Source organism: Zosterops lateralis, assembly GCF_965231275.1.
Source record: "Zosterops lateralis genome assembly, chromosome: 19".
NCBI classification, from domain to species: Eukaryota; Metazoa; Chordata; class Aves; order Passeriformes; family Zosteropidae; genus Zosterops; species Zosterops lateralis.
In genome coordinates this window covers 10612201-10635502 of record NC_139779.1, presented here as the reverse complement: position 1 = coordinate 10635502, position 23302 = coordinate 10612201, and the positions used below count along the sequence as shown (strand labels likewise).

Genomic DNA, 23302 nt, shown 5'->3' with positions numbered 1-23302 from the left:
GCCGTGCCAAGAGGTGCCAACCCACAGGGTGCCATGTCTGACCCGGCCGTGCCAACACCAACAGGTGGCGACACGTCCCCGCGGCACCCCCAGGACCGGCCGCGCCGGGGACGCGCCCGCGTGGCCCCGGTAGGTCTCGGCGCGTCCCCGGCGCGGCGTGAAAGGACTTGGCAGAGCTCACCCCCGCCTTCACAAGCCCCCCCTCTCCGTTTTCGGGCTGGTTAATCCCGTGTGTAAAGGGCAGCCAATGGATGCGGCCGTTGCGCGGGGTTGGGATTAGCGGCGGGGCGAATGGCTGGCACTTTTACTGGGATTACAGAACAAAGAACTGCTCTCCCTGCCCGATTTGGGGTGTGTGTTGGGGGGGGGGGGGGGGAGAGGAAAAAAAAAACCCACCAAAACAACACACCTCCCCTCTCTCGGGTTCTTTTCATTCCTTTAGGCCCCTGTCGGGCTGTACCGGCTCCGCCCGGGAAGCGGCGGGAGGCGGCGGGAGGCGGCTCCATCCCGGCCCCCGCCCGCCCGCTCCCGCCGCCCCCGCCGCTCCCGCCGCTCCCGCGCAGCCTCGCCGGGGGAGGCAGCAGCGCCGCGCCCCAACCGCCCGCGGTAAGGAAAAGTTTTGGCCTCCCCTCCCCTCTCCGTGGGTCCCCTCTCCACCCCCGGGAGCGGCCCTGGGGGAGCGGCGGCGGGGGGCGTGCGGGGGCGGTGGGTGCGATGGGGCGCAGCGGGAGATTGGGGCTGGGGGAGTGCTGGGGAGTGATGGGGCTGGGGCTGGGAGACGCAGGGCTGAGGGATGCGAGGGGGGCATCAAGATTCGGGGGATGGTTGGGAGTGTTAGGGCTGGAGGTGTGCAGGAGAGCGTTAGGGATCCTGGGGGAGGGTGGTGCTCAGGGATGCAGCACAGGACGTTCGGGCTCAGGGTGAGCGCCGGAAGATGCGGAGGGGCAGCAGGACCTCTGGAGGGGTCATACGGCTGCAGGGGGGCTAAAGCACATCCAAGGCACAGGGGATGTCAGTAGGGTTGCTGGGGAGATGTTAGGGCTGCGGGGTTTGGAGGGGCAGTAGCGGGGGGGGGGGAGGGGGGGCACACTGGGCTCTTTAGGGCTAAGGGATGCTGGGGGCAGTAGGGCTGCTGGGGAGATGGTGAGGCTGGGGGATTCAGGGGGCTTTAGGGCAGGTGGTGGTTGATAGGGCTGTGGGGGTGCACTGTGGCATCAAGGTATGGGGGATGCTGGGGAGCAGTAGGGTTGCTGGGGGTGATGATGAGATTATTGGGGCAGGAGGGATGCTGGGGAAGGAATGCCAGGCTCATCAGTGTTCAGGGGGGTGATAGGAATACTGGGAGCTGATAGTGTTGGAGGGTGCTGCAGGGCAGTAGGGCTGGGGGAGGGCATTAGGGCTGGGGGATGCTGCAGGGCAAAAGAGCTTGGGAGGAATTCTGGAGGTATTAGGGTTGGGAAGGATATTGAAGCTCTGTAGGGCTTGGAGATGCTGGGGATATTAGAGCTGATGGGGGTGTTGAGCTCACTGGGGCTAGGGGGTCATTAGGGCTGGTGGGGGTGATGATGGGCCTTGGGGTTGGTGGGATCCATGGGGGCTGTGAAGGGATGCCAGGCAGCAGTAAGGCTGGGAGGGCTTTAGGAGCTGGGGGTGATGGTGCTGCAGAGGGGGGGTGCAGGGAGCAGTAGAGCTGGGGCTTGCTGGGAGTGTTGGATGGGACTGTCAGGCTGGCCCTCAGTAGTGCCCCACATCCTGAGGGCAGTTCTGGGACCACCACCTGCCCTGGCTGTGTTGGACGGTGGCGGGCAGGAAGGGGAGCTGGAAGCAGGGCTCTTGCCTCCTTTTTGCTGGTGTGGGGACTAGCAGCAGTGCTGCTGGAAATAGAAACACGGTGTTGAGCTGATGGAGCGCTTGGGGCTCCGCGCTACTGGCCACTGGCCTTGGCACTGTGGCCCATGGCCTGAAGGAACAGCCATCCTCTGCAGGGGCAAGTGGAGGATTTTCAGTACCAAGGGATGACTATGACTGGGAGAAAGTTGCTCCCTGAGGAGCTCGTGCCCTTGTCCTTCCAGCCTGTGGGGCTGGCAGTGGGTTTATCTGGGATAAGCTGTGAATTGGAGTGATCCTATTAATATGCCTTGTGCAGGAGTGAGCCTTGGGCCTGGCGGGGCTGTGCAGGTAATCCTGGGTGTTTGTCGTGGGCTCTGGGCACTGCCAGCCCAGGGCACTTTGGGAGGTGATGGTGCCACTGAGCATCATGGCAGAGCCACGGTGCTGTGGGCACTTTGGGGTTGGTCAGCCAGCCTGCTGCCACATCCATCACCTGTCAGTGTGCAGGCTGTGGACACTGGGACAGCCTGGGGACATCAGCATGTGGCCTTGCATAACAGGAGCCCTCAGCTTCAGGGTGTCTGCTCTGCATGCTGCTCCCACTGAAGGAGCTGTCAGAAGTGCTGCAGCTGGGGAACAATCCTGTGGATTATTTAATTCCACAGAGTCCCCAGCAGTGCATCCAGACCCATTAAGCTGGTTGTTGCCCATGTGAGCCCACAGAATCCCCTTCTGTGGGAAGTGCTGCAGCACTCATTCTGAAATGCAAAAGCAGATGGGGACCACCAGGATGAGACCTGACCCTGCTGGCAACTGAGGGGCTGGAGTGCTGAAGGCCATGTCCCAGTGCTGGGGTGCTGAAGGCCGTGTCCCAGTGCTTGGGTGCTGGAGACCATGTCCCAGTGCCTCTGCTGCAGCCCCTGCAGGAGGAGCACCAAGCCCTGGCACAGCAGCACGTGCTGCCATTGGAGCAGTGTCAGCAGCATGTCAGAATCTTGTGTCAGGGCAGTGTGGTTGTATGAACACCCGTGGGTCCCCTGCTCTTTTCCCTTCAGCCTTGCACAGCCAGAGTCCCTGTGACACCAGCAGCCACTAAGGGACAGGATGTCCTGCTTTGGGGCTGTGCCACTGGTTTTCCCATGCACCCTGGCTCTCCAAGCTGGCATGGCCTCTCAAAGCCACATTTTTGGGGTGACACCTGCCAGGGATGTATTGCCACTCTGTGGACAGGAGAAGGGACTGGGCAGCTGCCCTCACATGGTGCTTGCAGCAGCCAAGGAATGATGCCAGGGATATGCTGTGGTGGCCACTGCTGCCTGCTTCTGCTGTCCCTCCTGAGAGGGCTTTCCCATCTCTGGAGGAGCTGCTGGCACTACCACTGGTCGCTGCTCATTCAGGTTTGCTAATGAGAAGCTGGGGCAGGTGAGCAGGAAGCTGCTCAAGGACGTGTTTAGCAACCTGGCTCTATCTGCCTGGGCGAGACACAGTGCCTTACTGGCAGCCCAGCCCTTTCACAAGAACCTTGCATGTCATTGCATGGGACAGGAGGTGACAGGAAAGGTGGGCTTTGGGGCCAGCACAGAGGCTACAGGTCTGGCTGTCCCACATGGTGTACACTGCATGTAACTGGAGTGATGTTCTGTTTAAGGGAAGGAGAAAAATGCCAAACCCCCAAAGTCCCAGGCCAAAACACGACCTCTGGCTACTGGAGTTAATGGGGGATTCCCGTCTGCTTCTCCCACAGGAAATAGCTCAGATTTTTTTTGGCAATTATCAATGCCCTGTACTTCCTTCAGGAATTTTGTCAGCAGCACCCCAGCAGCCAGGCTGGCGGAATGCATGGGGACTCCAGCTGGATGTTTGCTGCAGGGCTGACCCCTGGGCTGGGTGCAGGGCTTGGTGCTGACTGTCCCCATCTCAGGCACTGGTGTTGGGGCATGGTTATTCTCTGTGCTGCCAGCACCTATTTGCAGATGCCTGTGGTGAGTGGAGGTGGTGGTGGTTCATAATGGAAGAAAATGTGTGAATGGATCCTGCTGCTCCAGAGTGATTGGGCTGAGGTGCAAGTGGTATGTGATGGTTTGGGGACGGGGGATGATGAGCAGGAGAGGGACTGTGTTATTGTTCTTTATTTGCTCCTCCAGCCCCATGTGTGGCTGTGTTAACACCTTACTGGGAGTGACACAACTTCTTCAGGGCGTTGAGGGGGGAGCAGAGGTTTGCCACCATCAGAGACCTTCTCGAGTACAGGGAGAAGGAGAGGAAAAGATCTACTGGGAGCCCCTCCCAAGATGGAGATAGCTATCTGTGAGCTAAATATGTATTTATTGGCTCATTCATTGGGAAAAGCCCAGCTGGAAGATATGGGGAAGGGCATCTGGTATCCATCTGGATTGTGGCCAGAGCAGTGGGGCTGGGGGTAGAGAGCAGCCCCAGCTGGAGCTTTGCAGAGAAGGTGGCAGCTCTTTGCAGACTGAAGCTTCCCAGGACTTTGCTCTGCCCTGTGGCAGCCCTTTCCCTTCACAGGGCATGTACAGTTTACATTTCTTGAAATGTTGTCTTTAAAAAGCAGTCAAGAGCTTCAGGAAGCTGCAGTGGCCCCAGGTGGGTGTTAGGAATTGTGGCCATGTGGATTTCTGTCTTGCCATTTTGATTCTTCATTTTCTTGGTGCAGCCCCCTTGGTTAAATTTGCCTCAATCCCAAGAGTGGTGGAGCAGTGGTCTGGCTGGGGTGTTTCTGCCAGAGAGACCCCCCAAATCAGCTGGGGCAAGTGGGACCATCTCATGTCCCATTCTGGTCCAGGAGCTGCTGCCAAACACTACCTTAGGAACTTACCTAGAACACAGCAAGGCTCTCCTTGCTGTGGGAGCAAGAGAGAGCATCCCTTGGGGTGGGATGCTGTGGAGAAAAGCTCTGGGTACATGGATCCCCTCCTTGGGAGCAGAGTGTGCTGAGCAGTATTTACATTTGTCCATGCAAACAGCTTCTGTTGGAGTTCTCTGGTTTGTCTTGTCTCTGCTCTGTGCTGGTCTAGCTGGTTTTAAAAGATAATTAATCTCAGTGGAATGAGTAGGGGACCAGTGAGGAACATCACTCTGCTGCTGCATGGCCATGGGGATGTCATTGTCCTTTGCCAATGTGTCCCTCCTCACAGCCAATCTCCACCTCTCACATGGGGGCTGAGATGTCCATCTTCATTTTCTTCAAATCTCTAACCTCAAACAGAGCAACTGCCAGTGGGTAGGTTGGTGTGGACCCAGGATGAGACCTGGAAATGGTGGTCCAGGTGCCGTCTGGTGCCCACCTGTGTGCCTGAGACTTCTGCCCCAGGAGATTGAAGAGACAAGCCTCCTGCCCATGGGTGACATCCCCTATGGGGTGTGCTGGGGTCTGGCAGTGCCCCTGAGCCATCCAAGTGGGTGCAAACAGGTGGGTGCAAAGGCTTGTGATGGGCACCACAGACCTGCTGCTGATCTGTTCCCAAAGCCCCATAGGCAGATTGAAAACCAGAGGGTGCTTTGAGGCGTAGATCCCTCTGGAGATGGCTGGGAAGAAAGCTGGTGGGCAGGATGTTTTTAACCATTTTTAATTTTTGGATAATTTCTTGAACTTTCTGGTGATGTGTGTGGATGCTGCTCCCTGCCAGGGTTGTGTGTTCTGCTTGGCTTGGATGTACCCTGGAGGAGAAACCTCCCCCTGCGATGGATGCACAGGAGTTGCACAGACTTAGGTGCTTCTGAGAGAGGACCATGGTGCCTGGGCCTTGATGGCCAGCAGCAGACTTTTCAGTCCCACTTCAAATCCCTGGATGAGGCAGGATGGATACATGGGATCCTGGTCATGCATTGTGCCAGTGGCGTGGCCATATAGGAGCCCTTGGCTTTCCTTGCTAAAAAAAAAAAAAAAAAAGAAAAAAAAAGAAAAAAAAAAGAAAACCAATCTTCAAAGTTTTTCAACAGGTAACTGTTGTTTGGAAGAACATAGAGGCTGTTGGTCTGGCTTGGGGAAAACTTATAGAGTGGGAGTCTTCTGGAGCAAGATGACATTGGAAAGTGAAAACACTGCAGTGGGTGAGAAGGATCTCCATGGTTTTATCTGGTTGCTGTGCTAGAAGATGCTTCACCCACCTTTAAAGGGATGAGTGCATCTCTGTGCCCAGGTTTTGGCAGAGATCACACTCTGTCTTTAGCTCCAGCTGTGTCTGTGTGGATGTGTCTCCTGCCTGGGAAGCCACCTACTACTCAGTACCTGCCAGAGGTCACCTTGCCTTGAGGCAGTGGCTGCCAGGTTGCTCATTTGCTGCTGGGCTCCAGCCCGGGAGCACCAGAGGATTGGCCCTGGGCAGCTCTGGCCATCACACCAAGCTGGAGGTGGCTCCCTGGAGGTGGGCAGAACTCCCACGATGACAGGATGCACAGATGAAAGAGACAAACCCAGCCCTGCTGCTAATTAGCAGCAATCCTGGTGCCAGATATTAACCTTGTCTGCCTCATGAGGACTTAGTGCCAGGATGTGTGCATGGCACATCGATGGCATGGTGACACCAGGGCTGGTGCCAGTACGGCAGGTGCTGGTGAATGCTGCAGGGTGCTGAAAGGTTTTGGATGAGGCTTGAGACAAGCTGCTGGTCCATACCCTGCTGCAGGGCTGAGATCCCAGAGGGACACTGGTGGATGTTGCTCCCTGGACTTTGACAAGAGGTACCATAAAGGATGGGTTGCATTCATGGTAGGGTGGATACTGACTCCCGTGGTGATGGGTATTTTGGCATGTCTCCCCTGGCATTGGTTAGGATGGGGCTGTGCCCACTGTGGCTGTGCTTTGGGATCTGTTTGAGGCTTCCACCAAAGCTAAACTCCTTCCCACTGGGCTGGATTTCTGCTGGTTTCACTGCAGCATAGGAGACAGGGATGGAAAAACCTGTAGGAAAGGCAGGATTATGTCTCCCTAATTAGTAGAGGCCTGATTATCATTTCTTCCCAGAGCTCTGGTAATGATTAAATATGTGGGAATTATCTTTTATTATTTGTATTGCATTATTATTTAGAAGGCTGGGCCCCTGTTTGCTGTGCAGACAGGCAATGACAGTCCTTGCCAGGAGGAACTCTGTCTCTGGCGTTCTGGCCTGGGTAGATTGGGGGTTGAGCTCTGTGTGCCCGTGGCATTACCCAAATTGCTACATCAACTCTCCACCCCAGCACTTAAAAGAATTTTAAGCATTGAATTGTATGTCTTTTTGCTTGCATGTGAGTCACATCTGGTTTAGTATGGGGGGAAAAAATATAGTGTATTACTGTGACCTCTAAAAACATGATTTATATAGAGATTTAAAATTACATATATATATATATGTATATATTTGGAACCAGGATTGTCAAAGCCCAGGCGTTGGCCACTGCTTTTAGATACTCTGGCTTTATTGTTGGAGGGCTACAATAAAGCAATCTTGTTAGGTAAACATAATGATGTTACGAGCCACCATCTGCTGAGGAGCTGCTGCAGGGAGCAGTGGGAGCTCCCTGCTGTACTGCTGCTCCCCTGCTACTTCCTGCTGGCTGGTGTCAGATGTGTCCTAGGAGAAACACCAGTGGCTGGTATGGATGGAGGGAGGGCTTTTTTCTTATGCCTTCCTCCCTCTTAATCAGTTGGAGTATGTGCTGTTGAACCCTTCCAACTGGTGAGGACCAATTCCCCCTGGAGCGTAGTGAGGCTGTTGGGGTGATGGTGGAGTCATTGGCAAGTTTCCCAAAAACTGGGTCACCACACTGCTGAGCTGTGGGGACCCAGATGTGTGGGAATGCTCTGGTCTGTGAGGACACCACAAGATGCCACCAGGTCCCTGGGTCCCACAGAATCATCTTTGCTCCATCCGAGCAGTGGGACAACACCATCCTGGTGACAGTGGGGACCCTCATGCCCCCCTGGGTGCAAACTTGCAATCACTGGCATGAAGGATTGCACTTGGTCAGCAAAATATGTGAGGAACTTTGCTTGTTTAAAATGCCTTTGGGGTTTGGGTCTTAAATAAACATCCTGGTTGGGGTTTAGGTTGGAGGTTTTCATCCTGGGAAAGGCAGGAGTGGGGGGAAGGGCGCTGCATCAGTGCCCTGAGCCTGCATGCACCTTCTGACAAGGTTAAAAATTGGCTTCATTAGAAGAGGATCACTGGAAATAAATTGCTCTGCACCCTTTAGGGGAATTGCTGGGCTGTAATTTCATGTTGTCTTTCTAGGGAAAAATTCCCAGAAACCCTTTATGTGAAATTACAGCATTTTACCCTGAGCTAGAGTTTGGTATTTTTGCCCCCCAAAATGTGTTTATCTCCATGCCCTCAGATGAAGTTCATCCAGGATCTTGAATCATGGAACCACAGAATGGCTTGGGTTGGAAGGAACATGAAAAATCACCTTGTTCCAGCCCCCTGCCATGGGGAGGGACACCTTCCACTGTCCCTTGTCCAACCTGGCCTTGGACACTTCCAGGAGGTGGGGCAGCCACAGCTGCTCTGGGCAGCCTGTCCCATCGCAGGTGAGGGGTTAGCTGGGGTTCACTGCATGTGCCCCGCAGCTCCTGGGAGATGCAGGCTGGGAGAGGAGCATGCTGGACATCAGGACCCTTATGAAACAGCATGGCCCAAACAGAGTGCCCCAGTGCTGTTCCTGCAGAGCCACAGGCAAAAGCAAGTGGGTGGTGACCTTTAACAGGACATTAAACATTTATAAGACCTGTCAGAATTAGTGTCAGGCTGTTTTGGGGTTTGTTTGTTTGTTTTGTTTTGTTTGTTTGTTTGTTTAAAATGAGAGAGGGAAAAGAGACATTTAAGAGAGACAAGCATGACTGGTGTCATGAGTTGATCTACCTTATGCATCCCCTCCCACATGAGCTCTCAGAGTGAAGACCTGCCTCTGGGACAGACCCAGATCCACCTGTGCCCTTCCCATGGCTCCTTGCTGGATCCTGCTGCATCCATTGCCCTGACCTTCATCTGTGCCCTTTAAATACTTACTGGTTGGGTGGGCTGATTTTCTCTCCACTTGTCTAAAGGTTTATTCCTTTGGAGGGTTGGAAGAGTGAGATCAGCCCCACTTCTCACTGGTGCTGTCTTCCCACAGCCACCCACCAGCTTTCCCTGTGCTGCCTGTCTGAGGATTATGTGCTCTCTTGAAAACTTCTTTGTTTCCCCACATTTTCTGTTGTAATTTGTGTACAATACCACTGCTCGTTGAAAAACAAGGTCTTTATCTCTGTGGGAATTACACCTGCAGAAATCCAGCCCTATTGCTGCCTGCACGAGGCTCTCCATGATCAAAGGCAACTCCAACACCACTGCTGTAATGTGAATGTTTCCTCTATTTTCACGTCTGGCAAAGGGTGATGCTTCCACCCTCTGCACCTCACCTCACCTCAGTGCTCTCTGAACATCAGCTGCTCTGGTTGGGGTTTGAACCCAAATAAATCTTCCCCCCACCCTTGATTTTTTGCTCTCTCCCCTAACAGTATAGAGTCCTTGAATGTATTTTTGCTCCTTTTTTTTTTTTTTTTCTCTCTTTTCTTTTTTTCAGCAAGCAAGATGCATATTTCAGCACTTGCTGACCTTTGGGTGCACCATGGACCTAATGTGGTGGTCCCAATGGACAGAGCAGAGTGTGTGTGTGTCCCTCAGGGGTGTCTGTGGTCAAGGCTGGCAGGACACTCCTGGAAAGAGCTATTTTTAACTGCTGGGCTGGTGCTGGGTTGCCATCAATGCACTTGAGCACGTAGGCGTCCTTTATTATTTTAAACATGATCATTCAAAATAATATGGAATTGTCTCTGCTGTGGGGAGCTGCTGCTGTGGATGCTGCAGAATACAGCTTTCACAGGTCATGGGGGTCTCATCCATGTCCAGACTGGATGGACTTTGCTGTGGCATTATCCCCATGGGGCATGGAAGCTGGTGCCTGTTGGCAGCTTGAGCTGGCACTTTGGAGGTGCAAGACCAAAAGAGCAGAAGGGAAAATATGTCCTGTCAGGGCTGCAGGTGAGGAGAGCAGCAGGAGGGTGACTCTGTTCCTAGTGCTGGCTGATGGCTTGTTTGTCTGCATGGGCTGCCCCATGTCCCCATGGCTCTACACTCCCGAAAACCAAAACAGCAGCCACTGGTGTGTACAGCATTACTTGTTTGTGAGCCAGGACACGTTGTTGGGGTCTCTCTCTTCTTCCTCCTCCCTGTAACACTGTTTGTGCCTGGATCTGGTTCAGGGAGTGCCAAGTTGAGTCTATACCCCCAGCATGTGCTCCCTGCCTGAAAGCCATGGTGATACCTATGGAAAACCCTCCAGCAAACCCCATTCCTCCCAATCCTGTGTGCTGTAGGTGTGCCAGCAGGTTTTCTGTCCTCCCCCCTTTACTAACCCACTTTTCCCAGTGATGTTGTGACAGGCATTTAAGCCCAGAACCTTCCTTCCCAGTATGGATTTTGCTTTCTGCTTGAGTCTGTGCAGTGCCACTGGTATTTGGAGTAGCTTAAAGGATGCTGTAGAGAGACAGGCTGCCACTTTGGGGTGCTTTGTGCCCTCAGTAGCAAGGCAGGGGACATGGGGGCTGGGGATGGAGCAGTATCCCTCCTTGGAGGTGATATCCAGGGAGGTGGTGGTTTGGGGCTGAAAGAAACACTCCTTGAAGGTGCCGGAGAGGTGTAAGATCACACTCAGCTCCTGGGCAAAGCCTCTTCAGCTGGGCTGGTTTCTCCTCCCAGTCCCAAATCACTGGCCCTGGGTAGAGGTTAAGGTAATTCCTCCCATCTTGAGGAAAAACAGCATTTTGCTTTGAATCAGTTTTTGGGGCTCTGTCTGGGTCAACAGGTTATCAGAGGATGAGGCAGAGTGGCTGAAATAAATCCTATTTAAATATTTACCTGCCCACTATAAAGTAGTTCTGTGTTTACCTGCTCTGGCTGCAAGTGCAGTGAAGAGCTGTGCTGAGTGCTCAGCAGCTCCCTGGCACAGCATTCACACCCTTGCTGCACCCCTTGCCTAATTGCTTCCCACCCATTTAAAAGGAACTGATTGAGAAATGAATTCCCAGTCCCAAGGGTCCAAATGCAGATGCTGTGATTGCTGTGGAGTGGGGACGGATGAGGGTGAGTGTGCTGCTTTGCTGTACTTTTGGCTGGAGCAAGAGGTAATTAGGGGGTTTTGGTGTTGAGGTGATTTGATGTTTGAAAATTCTCTTTTTTTAGCGGTTCCTACAAGTTTTGTGGTATATGAGGCTGCGTGGGTCTTGACAGGGTTTGGGTCTGTGCTCAGCAATGTCCTGAGCTGGGATGTTGGAGAGGCTGAGTTGGTCTCTGGTGGCACATCCCCTCTTTGCCCACCCCATGGAGGGTTCCCATTTTCCAACTCAACAAGCCCGTGTACAAGAACTAAGCTGTGAACCCCCAAAATAATCCATATGCTCTCTGTCTTCCCTATCACAAGGTGCTCTTCCTTTACTCAGCCCCCAAAATCTCATTTTCTGAGAGCCCAGACCCACTCTCCCTGGTGTAATGTCTACTGGGAAGCATCACCAGTCAGGAGCTAGGTCAGCATCAAGACACCTCTCACACACACTCTCATGGCATCACAATGCAGATATATTTATTTTCTGTTATTTATGAGGTGCCTGAGCCAAGCTCTTCATTTGCCTGGAGGCAAAGAAGCAGGGTGCTTTATGGCTGCTTTGGCACCCCAATCCTGCCCTGGGCACCCCAGGAGGTGGTGAGTACTGGACCTTGGGTGCTTATTTCCCTGCCCTTGCATCTAAAGTAGGCTCAGAATTTGGGATGCTGCTTCTCTTGGCGCCAGAGCTGCCGATTAAGGGAAACGTGCCACAAGGCAGGTTTGCTTTGCAGGATTAAAAGCAAATAAATATTTATGCATTATGCAAAGCAGCTCTGATAAGATATGTGTGTCATTGGGAATTTGAAGCAGTTTTGACTTGGCCCTGAGATGAAGGGGTGTGTGTGTCGATATGGTGTGGGGGCTTAAAGGGATGTTTCTTTTCCTGCTGCGGAAAAATAAAAATAGAGAGAGAAAAATGGGGGGTTTCTTGGTTCTTGTGCTGCTCTGGTCATGGGTTTCACCATCTCCTGCATCTTCGTGTCTTTAGCTGCAAAAATGGAGAAGAGCCAGGGAGAGAGAGCAATGCAGGCAGCATTTTGGATGCAAATATAATGCTGGCCCTGCTCCTAATATTCGCTGTGTTTACATGTAAATGCAAACAACTGTTGACTTAGTTTCAATAGATAATGTATTTCATAACACAATGGAAATGAGAATTAAGCTGGAATTTAGCAGGAGGGAACATGTGTTTCTGCAAGACCTTGGGCTCTGCTGGCCCCATGGTGTTGGGGGACACCTCTGCCAATGATTTCCCTGGCTAATCCTTTCTGAAACAGTGTGAGCAGGACGAGGGCAGGACTGGGTGGCTGCAGGTTCAGGGAGCTGAGCTGACCCACTGGCAAACAGGGATTTTGGAGACTGGGGCTGATCTGGGCCAGTTTCTTCCTGGGAAAGCAGAAAAAAAGAAAGGCCTCCTGTGCCGTGGAGTGGGTCGAGGTGTCTGGGAAGGGAAATGCTGTCCCAAGCTGCCATGTTTGAGCCTGAGTGATGACAAGTCCTGGGAAGGAGGAGGTATCAACAGCCACGTCACCTTGTCCTGATGTGACTCTGAGCAGAAACACGTGGGAGAGGACCTGGCTTGTTTTGGGGACAGATCCTGGGCTGCCCCAAGCCATCCTCACAGGGCTCCCTGGGGCCAGCCCAGGCAGCCTTTGAATCAGGGCTGTGATCAGAGCCACTCCCACGGCATCTGGCCTAGGCTGGCACACTCCCCACTGAAGTCCAGATCCCTCTGGGAGCACCAGGTGAGACCCTGGCACCACCTCAAGATGCTGTGCTGTCCTGCCCAGGTGAAGGTGCCCATGTCTCACACAGTTCCACTGAGCCCCCAGAGGCACAGGTGTTGCTGGGGGGTTGCAACCAGCAACTATCCCTGGGTATGGGTCTGTTCCATCCATCTGTCCCTGTCCCTGGCTAGCTGCCATCAGCACAGCAAGGCTTATGGCATTCAGGGCTGTGTTAAGAAAGCCAAGCCTTTGTGGATGTGGGGGTAATCTTGTGGTGTTCACCCAAGGTGTATTAGACATTGGAGAATCTCCCTATAGCAGCTCTGGGGATGGTCATCCTGGTGGGGACACCTTGGCTGGAGGTGGCTCCACCAGCCAGTGGGGTCCCTTGAGCTGCAAAGCAGGACCCTGTGTTTCTGCCCCAGTTGGGATGCTGGGCTGCATCTAGGTGTCCCTGCCTGGTGCTGGTGGCAGCTGTGGCACCCACAGCTGTTTGGGTCTGGCAGCAACAGTGACCCAGCTGTCAGTGCTGCAGTGCTGGCAGGGTTTGCAGGTTTTGGGGCTAGTGTCATGGCCAGAGACTGCCTGGGGAGGAAATTGGGATCCTGGCTGGCTGTGCCTCTGTCAATACCTGCCTCACTTGACAGGTCATACCAGGGCGGGTGTATGCTTGGCTTCACCCAGGACTCCTCCACTGCCAGTGTGAGTCACCTGCCCTGTGCAGGGTGCCCAGTTCTGGGCAGGCACTGAGCCTGTGGGTGGCAAGGAGCTGCTGGCACTATCTATACAGATCCAGCTGTGGGGTTGGGATGACCCAGGACTTGCTCTCACCTTTGTGACTCATCCCATAAGATACAATAAGGGAGAAGAGAGCAGGGAGCTGACAGGAGTGGGAAACTCAGGGCATGAGATGAGCTTTCTTTCATCCCTTTAAAAAGCCATTTTATTTTTTTTAATGAGTTTATTTATGTAGCCAGCCTGGATCAGTAAACAGCCCATCCTGTAACACATGGAATACTCAGTACTGAGACACCAGTAACCAGAGAGAAATACTAGAGATAAAATTAAACATAATGAGATTATGTGGTATCTCTCTGTCAGGGACCACCTTATGCAGAGCAAACTAATTGCCTGTGCAGAGCAGAAAGTGGGTGATGAGCAGTGTCTGGGAGCTAGGGAGGGGCTGGTGCCATCAACAGCAGCTTTGCAAAAGAAAAAAGCGTTGGAGTTGAGTGCTGGGGAGCAAGATGAGGAGCCCAACAGCATTTGGGAGACTGAGATGGAGCATCCTGTGCTCAGCCCTTGTGGACTCATTGTCCCCAGCAATGAGCTGCTGCTGCTAGGCTTTTGTATGTTTGCAGTTTGAGTAGCCTTTTGCTAGATAATAATGAATAATAATTAATAGTAATTAATAATAATAAAAATAAATAATAATAATAATCTGGAGCAGTGTCTGGTTGGATAGACAAGGTGGACATGCCAGTTGAGGCAAGAGCCAGGATAGGGCATTGAGCACTGTTCAGAGAAAGCAAACCCCTTACTAGGACGTGGGGCTAGGGCTGCAACACCAGGGGCATCATGTATATGGGATTTTTCCTTAATTTAGTGGGGAGAAAAAATATTTTACAAAAGCAAAAAAGCGTGTGTCTGTGTAATATAAAATTCAAGTTAGGCTCTTGGTGATTTCATGGAAAACAACAGGCTTTTTATATTGGCTCTTGGGGTAGGAGGAGAGCAGGCTAGAATAAAGATTTACAGTCTTTGGGAGATTAAAGGCCCTTGGTACATTGTTCAAATACCACGAGATTAGTTTCCAAGGAGACGGATACCAGTTGCCATAGGCACCGGGGGCCAGGAATTAGGATTGCGATTTTTTATCCTGATCACGCAACCAGTAGCTGAATGCTGTTAAAACTGGGCTTTAAATAACCCCAGTGTGAGTGTATGCACTGCCAAACCAGAGGCAGGGAACAGAGTCTGTCTGCCTTTCCCCTGCTCCAGCACCCACTCAGGCATGCAAGGTGGGACCCAAGTGCTGATGGAGGGGTGCAAGGGGGTACAGGGCTGGGAGCCCAGGTTGGTGCAATCCCAAGACCTGCCTTGCAGGTTATCTTATGGCTTCTGAGTTCATTTCACCTCGGTTTTTTTTCACTGAGCATGGGATTGCCAGCATCATCTTGCAGTAACCAGCAGTCATGATGGTGCAGGAGTGGAGGATCATCACAGATTCATGGAATCATGTGGTTTGAAAGGGACCTTAAAGGTCATCTAATTCCACCCCCACCCCTGACATGGGCAAGGACACCTTCTACTAGACCAGTGGGATGTACCAGGGGGTAGAATTATCAACTTGCTAATTTTGGCATCCCCATGCCATTTGCTTCTGGGAAGTGCAACCTGAGCCCTGGCGTTTGAGGTGCCGGATCTGCGTCTCTCCTTCTAGGAACTGCCAGGCAGCTTTTGTACAGGAAGAGGTGCTGAGCTCCCTGATTGCAGGCAGAGTTTTGGGGCTGGGCATCCCCCTGGGAAGGGGCTGCAGGCACCCAGGTCTCTGTGGCTGGGTGGTTCTGCTCACCCAGAAGCCACCATGAAGCTCATCTTGGCCTCCCTGACCTCAACCATTCCTGCAGGGCTGCCAAGGCAGGATCCAGCTTTCCATGCATGGTGCTTTCAGCATCCCTCCCTGCTATGGTGGGAATGCTCCAATTAACACTTTTCCCCTTACTTGTTTTTCTCTAAAATTTCTTTAATAAAGGAAGAAGCAGTTGCTGGAAGCAAGAGCTTCTGTGCCTGCCTGCCATGAGATTGCAGTGTGGAAACTTGTCTGGAGCTGAAAGCAGTGCTGCTGGAGCTCCACAGGCAGAGTGATCCCCCAGCAGCTGCCATGCCATCGAAGTGTTTATCCTGGGGGAGATGAGAAACAGCTTCTGAAGGACACTTGATCCTCTTCTAGCTCTCTTTGCACTAGACAGAAGCCTACTATGATTTTACTATATTATATTAAGGTATGCACCTAGGCCAGGCTTAAGGAAATCAAGGTGGCAGGAGAATGCAATGCCCTGGTTGGAGATGGAAAGTGAAAATTCCTGTGGTAGACACTTTTCCCTGTGGGAGCCCCCCAGTTTGCTCTTTGCTTCTTTTATAAGTGGGACTAAACAGCAGGTGCCAGATTATCCAGGAGGGCAGAGTCGAGGCCAGTGATGCTGGTGAATGTTGTGTTGCTGGTGTCTGTGTGAGGTTTTCCAGCAGGTGCCTTGGGATTTGTGGGTAAAATAAAACAGGGAAGGAGATGTTGGTCATGAGAGCTGGCTCTGCCCTGTACTACCCACTGGAAGGAGACAGGCAGGGGAGATAGAGGGTTTGGGAGAGCCAACAGAGGCAGTGAGGTAAGAGCTGCTGGTACAGTTGGGGCACAAAGCAGGGCCTGCATCCTCACTGTGCCATAACACTGTGGCCCAGACTGCACCAGAGGGTGTTTGCCCCTCCCAGCTCTGCTGCTTTCAGTCTTTGGAGAAAGGTATCAACTTGAAAAGCTGGTATCAGCTTGAAACCAAGCCCAGGGCTTGGACAGGAGCACTCTTTGCTGGGTTAGGAACTGGATGCATGGCTGGGCCCAGAGAGTGGTGGGGAATGGTGCTGCAATAGCTGGGCACAGTCACCAGTGGTGTCCTTCAGGGGTCTGTGCTGGGACCAGTCCTTTTTAATATCTTCACTGATGGTCTGAATGAGGGGATTGAGTCCACCACCAGTAAATTTGCAGATGACACCAAGCTGGGAGCATGTGTGTATCTGTTGGAGGATGGGAGGGCTCTGCAAAGGGATCTGGACAGGCTGGATAGGTGGACTGAGTCCAACAACATGAAGTTTAACAAGTCCAAGTGCCAATTCCTGCACTTTGGCCACAATAACCCCCCAAAATGCTCTAGGCTGGGGATGGTGTGACTAGACAGTGCCCAGGAGGAAAGGGACCTGGGGTACTGGTGACAGCAGCTGGACATGAGCCAGCAGAGTGCCCAGGTGGCCACGAGGGCCAAGGGCACCTGGCCTGGATCAGGAATGGTGTGGCCAGCAGAAGCAGGGAGGTCATTCTGCCCCTGTGCTCTGCACTGGTGAGGCCACACCTTGAGTGCTGTGTCCAGTTCTGGGTGTCTCAGTTTAGGAAGGACATTGAGTGCTGTGTCCAGCTCTGGCCCCTCAGTTTAGGAAGGACATTGAAACACTTGAGCACATCCAGAGGAGGCCCCGAGGCTGGTGAGGGGCTGGGAACACAAACCCTGTGAGGAACGGCTGAGGGAGCTGGGGTTGTTCAGCCTGGAGAAAAGGAGACTCAGGGGTGACCTGATCACTCTCTACAACCTCCTGAAAGGTGGCTGTGCTCAGGTGAGGGTTGGTCTCTTCTCCCAAGCAACCACTGACAGAATGAGAGGACACAGCCTTAAGCTGAGCCAGGGGAAGTTTAGTTTAGACATCAGGAAAATCTTCTTCACTGAAACAGTGATTGGGTGCTGGAATTGTCTGCCCAGGGAGGTGGTGGAGTCACTGTCTCTGGATTAATTTTAAAAAAAGACTGGATGTGGCACTCAGTGCCATGCTTTAGTTGATGAGGATGCATTAGGTCACGGGTTGGACTTGGTGATCTCAAAGGTCTTTTCCAACCTAATTCATCCTGTGATTCTGTGAAAAGTAGCAAAACAAAAGGAAAAATTTGGATGCATGGAGAGAAGTGGCAGCAGTTGTGAGGCAGCAGTTGCACCAGGTTTGGGACTGGGGATGCATGGATGCCCCTGTTTAGGGGATCAGATGTGTCCTCAGCAGATGGTTCTCACACCAGGGGTATGTGGCAATGTGGCACCTGGGGTCCCTCAAAACTCAGAGCTCCTTGCTTGTCCCAGAAGGGTTGTGCTGCAGGGACACCCACACACAGGGCATAGATTAGAGCTTTCCAGGGTGTTTAGACAGTTGAGGGTATTTCTGGGCATTTTGTGAGTGCCCTGGACCACAGTAGTATCTGCTGTACCACTGGCATTGGTGCTAATGGAGCAGCTCACCAACCACCTTTTAGGGATGCATTAAACCATCCTGGCATGGGCATGCTTTGCATGGCTTGAGATGGAGATGATGTGGCCAGAGAGGCTGAAGGCTGGCACTGAATTAGGTGTGAGGGATTAGGGTTTTTCTGGGCAGGACAGTGGCTTAAAGCAAATTGTCCATGTGGAGCAGGCATCTCCACTGGTGCAGCAAAATCCCCAAGGACAGCTCTTTGGCAAGCATGGGACTCTTGTCACAGTGCTCCTGCATCCAAGATGGCTTTGATCACATCTTCTCCACAAACACCTGTTTTTGCTTAAGCAATTAGAAAAAACCCACAAATGGAAGTTCAAGACAGGTCTCTACCCTATCTTTTGCCCTTGCTGTGGCTGATGTGGTTTCCAGGGATTTTTGCCCAAATGGCTCCAGCTCAGCAGTCACCTCACTGATCACAACTACCTGCAAAAAAGGGACCTCCAAAATCCCTGGGATGGAGTGGAACAGGGAAATACCCTCTGGGTCACTGCCCCTTCCTCATTGGTGGGATAACCCTTATTGTGGGTCCTGTCCCAAAGCAATGTCCCTGGATAGGACACAGGGATGGGCCCCTCACTTGGAGCAGGGTCACTGTCCTGGACATTATTTCTCCCAGTGGCTTCAGTCATGATGAATCCATTTTAAACATGTTTAATGATAGCCAGGGCTAATTGCCTAAGTATCTTCCAGAGTGTAAGCTTTAAAAATTCCTTTAAATGTTCCCTCATGGAGTGACAGGCAATTACAAATAAAATCACTGTCATCTCATCAATATGTTCATGGGCTGGTGTGTCCTCCCAGAAGATGGGCTTGAGGGCACTGGTCCTGTTCCCTTGGTCCTAGGAGGATGGAAATGCCTGAATGTGGTGCCCAACATCCTGTGGCCTATCAAACATTTCAGGTGACCAAGAAACCCATGTACCTCTAAAAATCTCCCATCCCCAGCTGTGCTTTCCTCTGTTCTAATATACCCCCAGGCTGTCCCTCCACTACCCGGGAGGGTAAAGGGCCTGTAATTCATCTGAAGACCAACCTCTAAAATACATATATATATATACACTATTTATTTTTATTTTGCTGGAACTGTTTTATTTCATTTGTGCCTCCCACCATCTCATCAAAACCACTGAGGCAACAGGTAGAATTTTCCTGGAAAAATGAATAAGTGGATAATTTCTTGCCACTATTGTGTGAAACTGTGGGCAGGACCAGTGCAATGCTCAATTTTTTTTCTTTCCTCTTTTATTTTCTTCTTTTTTTTAACCCCCAACGTGCTGAATAGCCAAAGCTCTCATTAATTTCTATTCCTGTTTAGCTCCCTGAACGGGGAACTTGTCCACACCATCGGAGGCTTTGTGCATTCCAGGTAGGCAGGCATGGGGGGATTTCCATGGGGATGTTGGGATCTCCTTAGGGCAAGCAGCAGCAGTGGCAACAGCTCTTTAGGGCTCTCTGTGGTGTTCCCTACCTTTTTGCTTTTCCCTCACTGGATGCTGGGTCTGAGCCAGTGCCCTTCAACCTGTTGCCCTTGGGTGTAGTTGGTGTCTTAAGGGCTGAGCTGGAATATGTGACGATGACATCCACTAATGGGTTTGGGTCAGGGCCCCAGACTGAGGATGCCTTTCCCTGAGATGTTTTTGAGGTCTGATGTCCTTCCCAGGTCCTCAGTACGAGAGATGTTTGACATGGTGGGAGTGGACCCGGAGTTATATTTGTAAGACACAGCAGACCAACAGGAAAAAACAAATTAATTGGTTTAAACCTGGTTCTAGGTCAGTTTGGACAGGGCTTTGAGCAGCTGGTCTTGCAAAAAGTGTCTCTGCTCATGGCAGGGGATTGGAAAGTGAGGGACTTTTTAGGTCCCTCACAAACCAAACCATTCCATGATTCTGTGGTTCAGTATTGGTAGCAAACCCCCAGAGTTGGTAGAAGTCAGTGTAACAAGCAGTGATTGTGGGATGTGCTCCATCCCTCCTGGGCATTTAGTTGTTCCCATCTCACAGCATCCCCTACTCTGCACTGGGTTTGGTCCTGGGTAATTCCCAAAAAAGGGGTCATTGCCTTGCCTTTTTTTTTTTTTTTTTTTTTTTTTTTTTTTTTTTTTTTTTTTTTTTTTTTTTTGCTGGCAAGGGTGGCCCAGAGAAGTGAAAGTATGGGTGGGGAGAGCCAGTAATTCAGTTCAGATTTGCAAGTCCTGGACAAATGTTCAGCTTCCCTTGAGGAATGAGATTTTGGGGATTTACACTATACAAGGCTTTCATGTACAGCAAGGTGAGGGGCAAGGGGAAGATGGTGGTGGAGGATCTGTTTCAAGGACTGTGGCAGTGTGAAAACACCAGCTCAGCTTAATAAATAAGATGCTGTTGCTTCTGGGTGTGACATGGGGTTGAAAATCGTTGTAAGACTTCGGAAGATAAGGAAGAAGGGGGATGAAAACTCTCCCACTCTTAATACTTAATTCTTAATACTTAATCCTGCCAGTTCAGTCTTTGCATGGGCCAGAGGCAAACTGTGCAAGTTGCACAGGGAAAGACCCCTCTACTTCTCCTAATGGGACCTGTTTATAATTTGAGGGGTATAATAACAGCTTTCTGACATGAGATTTCCTTTTGAGGGTTGTCACTGGCTTACTGGTGGGTTTTTTTTTTACTGTTTTGTTAACTCCATAGGATTTGGAAATGGTGATGTGGGATGCCCCGCAGGAGAATGTTTATCTTGATGAGATGCTGCCCCATGGAAATGTTAGAGGGATGAGGTGAGGGGATATGCCTCCTGTGGGTGCAGGGCTGGGGAGCCCCTGGCCCATTCCACAGAAATTCATGAGCCTCCCAATAGTGCCTGGTTTTTCCTTTGCTGCAGCACAGGTGATTCATGAGTGAAACTGCCCCGGGGCCAAGTTTCTAATCTTTCCCAGGATTATCAAGGGACATGTTGTAAGAGCCAAGCAGGAGATGACATCCTGTGCCAGCAGTTGCACAGCACCCTGCTCCCCTGAGATTACTTTGTGGACAAGAAATAATTAAGAAAATAATAAAATTTGTTAACTTTTTTTTTAAAGCCCTAAAAAATGAAAAAAACAATCTGCGAATGTTTGCTCTGTCCCCATGACAGTGGTGTGTTGGTCCCCGAGCCAGCCTTTGCTCCTGGGGTTGAGTTTGCAGAGGTGTGATGGGGCTGTACCTGGAGCAGGGCCCCTGTGGAAGGTGACATCGACCCTTTGGTGGTGTCCCAGGGAGAGATTTCAGTAGGACAGATGTGTGGAGCCCTAGGAAGTGGGACAGACTGCTCTGCACCATCCTACCCACCTTGCTCCCTGTTGCCAGCCCCAACTGCTGTAAGAATGGCTTACCCTAGTTTTCCTGAAGAGTACTTTCCCTTTAATTAGACAAACAACTTCAAGCCCTATGTCTTAATTTGATTTAAATAAGCCTAGCACTTGCTAGTGAAGTTTTCTTTCCTCCCTTTTATTCCACCCTTTTGTAAATCCACTGTAATGCTCTTTGTGACCACAAATGATTAAAAGCTTTACTGGAATATTTTCCCCCCCACACCCCTTAAAATCCCATTGTGTTACTTGGGTCATCTTTTTGTTACATCTTGGGTTTGTTTTTTTTTTTTTTCCTTGTTGAGTGATTCTTGCTTTTACTTACTAAACAATCAGCCAGGGGAAAGGGATTATTTTTGTCCCGATCTCCTGCAGGAGAGGAAGGGGATGCAGAGACCCTGCCTCACTTCTCATTGATGTTACCCCTGTCTTTCCTATTGGTTCCCTCCCTGCAGCCAGATCCAGCTTGTGGCTTTGCTTTTTGCAGCCAAGAGAGGAGCATCTCTTCCCTGGAAGTGCTGATTCCTGTGGGAGGCCGTGGCTGAGCAGGTTGGTGCAGCTAGAGCTCCTCGAGTGGATGCAACCAGCCCCACCAAGGCAGGGACTGGTTCTCCAAAATGCTGCTAGAAGGCAGCAGAATGTCCATGCCATAGCAGCCACATTTAATAATAAATAAGGCTCTCAGAAACATGTATGGGCATCAAAGTAAAGCTGTTTTCTAAGCAAGTACTTGAGGGAGTTCAGAAGGGAGTGATGCTCCCTGGAGCAAGGCAGGGGCTGGTCCCCAGCTCAGCTTGATGCCCAGCACTTGCACCGCCAGCACCTCGCTGTTTCCTGCCAATTGCAACAAGGCACCTCCTATTAACACAGCATCCATGAAAATATGGAATCTCAAGTTCCCCACTCGTGCAGAGCTGTGCTCAGGAAGCTGCTCGGGAGCTTGCAGGTGAAATGGGCTCTTGTCTGTCTGTCTGTCTGTCTGTCTGTCCATGCATGCACAAACTTCAGGGCTGGAGCAAGGCAGGTTGCTTCATGGTGTTGCTGCAGCTTCTTGTGATGGTAAAGCTGGAGGTGCCTGGCAGAGACCCATCCCCAGCATGGGGACACCCGGGCTCTGTGCCCAGCTGCAGGACCATATGTTCAGTTTCCTGCTTTATTTTCCAAGCTGATGCCTAGTTAGGCCAGGTTCTTTCCCCCAAGATCATCATGGAGGAGATGTCCATCAGCTTTGTTAGAAAGTGTCAGATGGGTGGAAAAGGATTTTCCTGGGAAACTGTTATGGTGGCTGAGGTTCCAGCTCTGCTGTCTGCAGGTGCCACTGGAGCCTCTGCTTGGCTGCTTTCAAGAGCTGGCAACATGGGGAAAATCCTGGAGGGCTCATCCAGAGCAATCCCTGAAATTCAGTCATTATTGTTGAATGGGATTTGTCTCCCCTTTTCATTAGCTTGTTGCACATCCTTATAAAAGTTTGCCCAGAGAAGCTGTGGCTGTCCTAGCAACCTGGGATAGTGGAAGGTGTCCCTGCCCATGTCAGGGGGTTAGAATGAGATGATCTTTAAGGTCCCTTCCAACCCAAACTGTTCTGTGATTCTTTGTTAACATGTGTGTGCTCAGGCCCAGCAGAGATGGCAGTGTGGGGGAGCTTGTTATTTTGGGGTAAAAGCCAGCAGCACAGCTCTGCTTTGCATTGAAATTCCTTCTGCTTGGGTACAGGTGCAAACTAGGGTAGGAAGGTGAATTTGGGGATTTGCTGTTGCCTTTAACCCCTGTTTTCAGTGAGGTTGGGCAGCTGTGGTTATTGACTGAGTGGCAAATTGAGTTATGTGCAGGCAGCTCCATTCATATTCCCCGCCCTCTGCCCATCCGGCCTTGTTAGGGGTTCTCCAGGCTCTTTCATCCATTTGTGAGCTCATGATTTATGATCTGGCTTCAAGTGGCTGATGAGCTAACTTGCTGCCCTTTATTTGCAGGATTAAAGCTGGGTGGTGGAGGTTAAAAGCTATCCCCAGATGGAGGGGATAGCTGGGAGGGCTGTGCTGGGTGCTGGAGGTGACGCTGTCGCCAGTGTGGGTGTTTTGAGCAGGGTGAGACCTTGTCTCAGTTTTCCTGCAGCACTGACATTACTGTGAGTTGAGATGAGACATGAACACTGAGGTGTAGAAACTGATGCTGTTGCTGCACTTGTAGCTGGGTCACAGCATTTTTCCCCATTTGA

General features: G+C 51.5%; 1 protein-coding gene across 10 annotated transcripts in view; it reads left to right on the top strand.

Moving 5' to 3' along the window:
* The first annotated feature begins 570 nt into the window (after positions 1 to 570).
* Positions 571 to 23302, top strand: part of GTF2IRD1 (GTF2I repeat domain containing 1) — a 68878-nt gene continuing 46146 nt past the window's right edge. For 8 of the 10 annotated variants that reach the window (XM_083875182.1, XM_083875179.1, XM_083875177.1 and 5 more), the window contains exon 1: positions 21574 to 21636. The gene's annotated coding sequence lies outside the window, so the exon portion shown is untranslated. Of the gene's footprint in view, positions 607 to 21573; positions 21637 to 23302 lie in introns of those variants that run through there. The other 2 variants (XM_083875174.1, XM_083875175.1) reach the window with 1 other exon arrangement.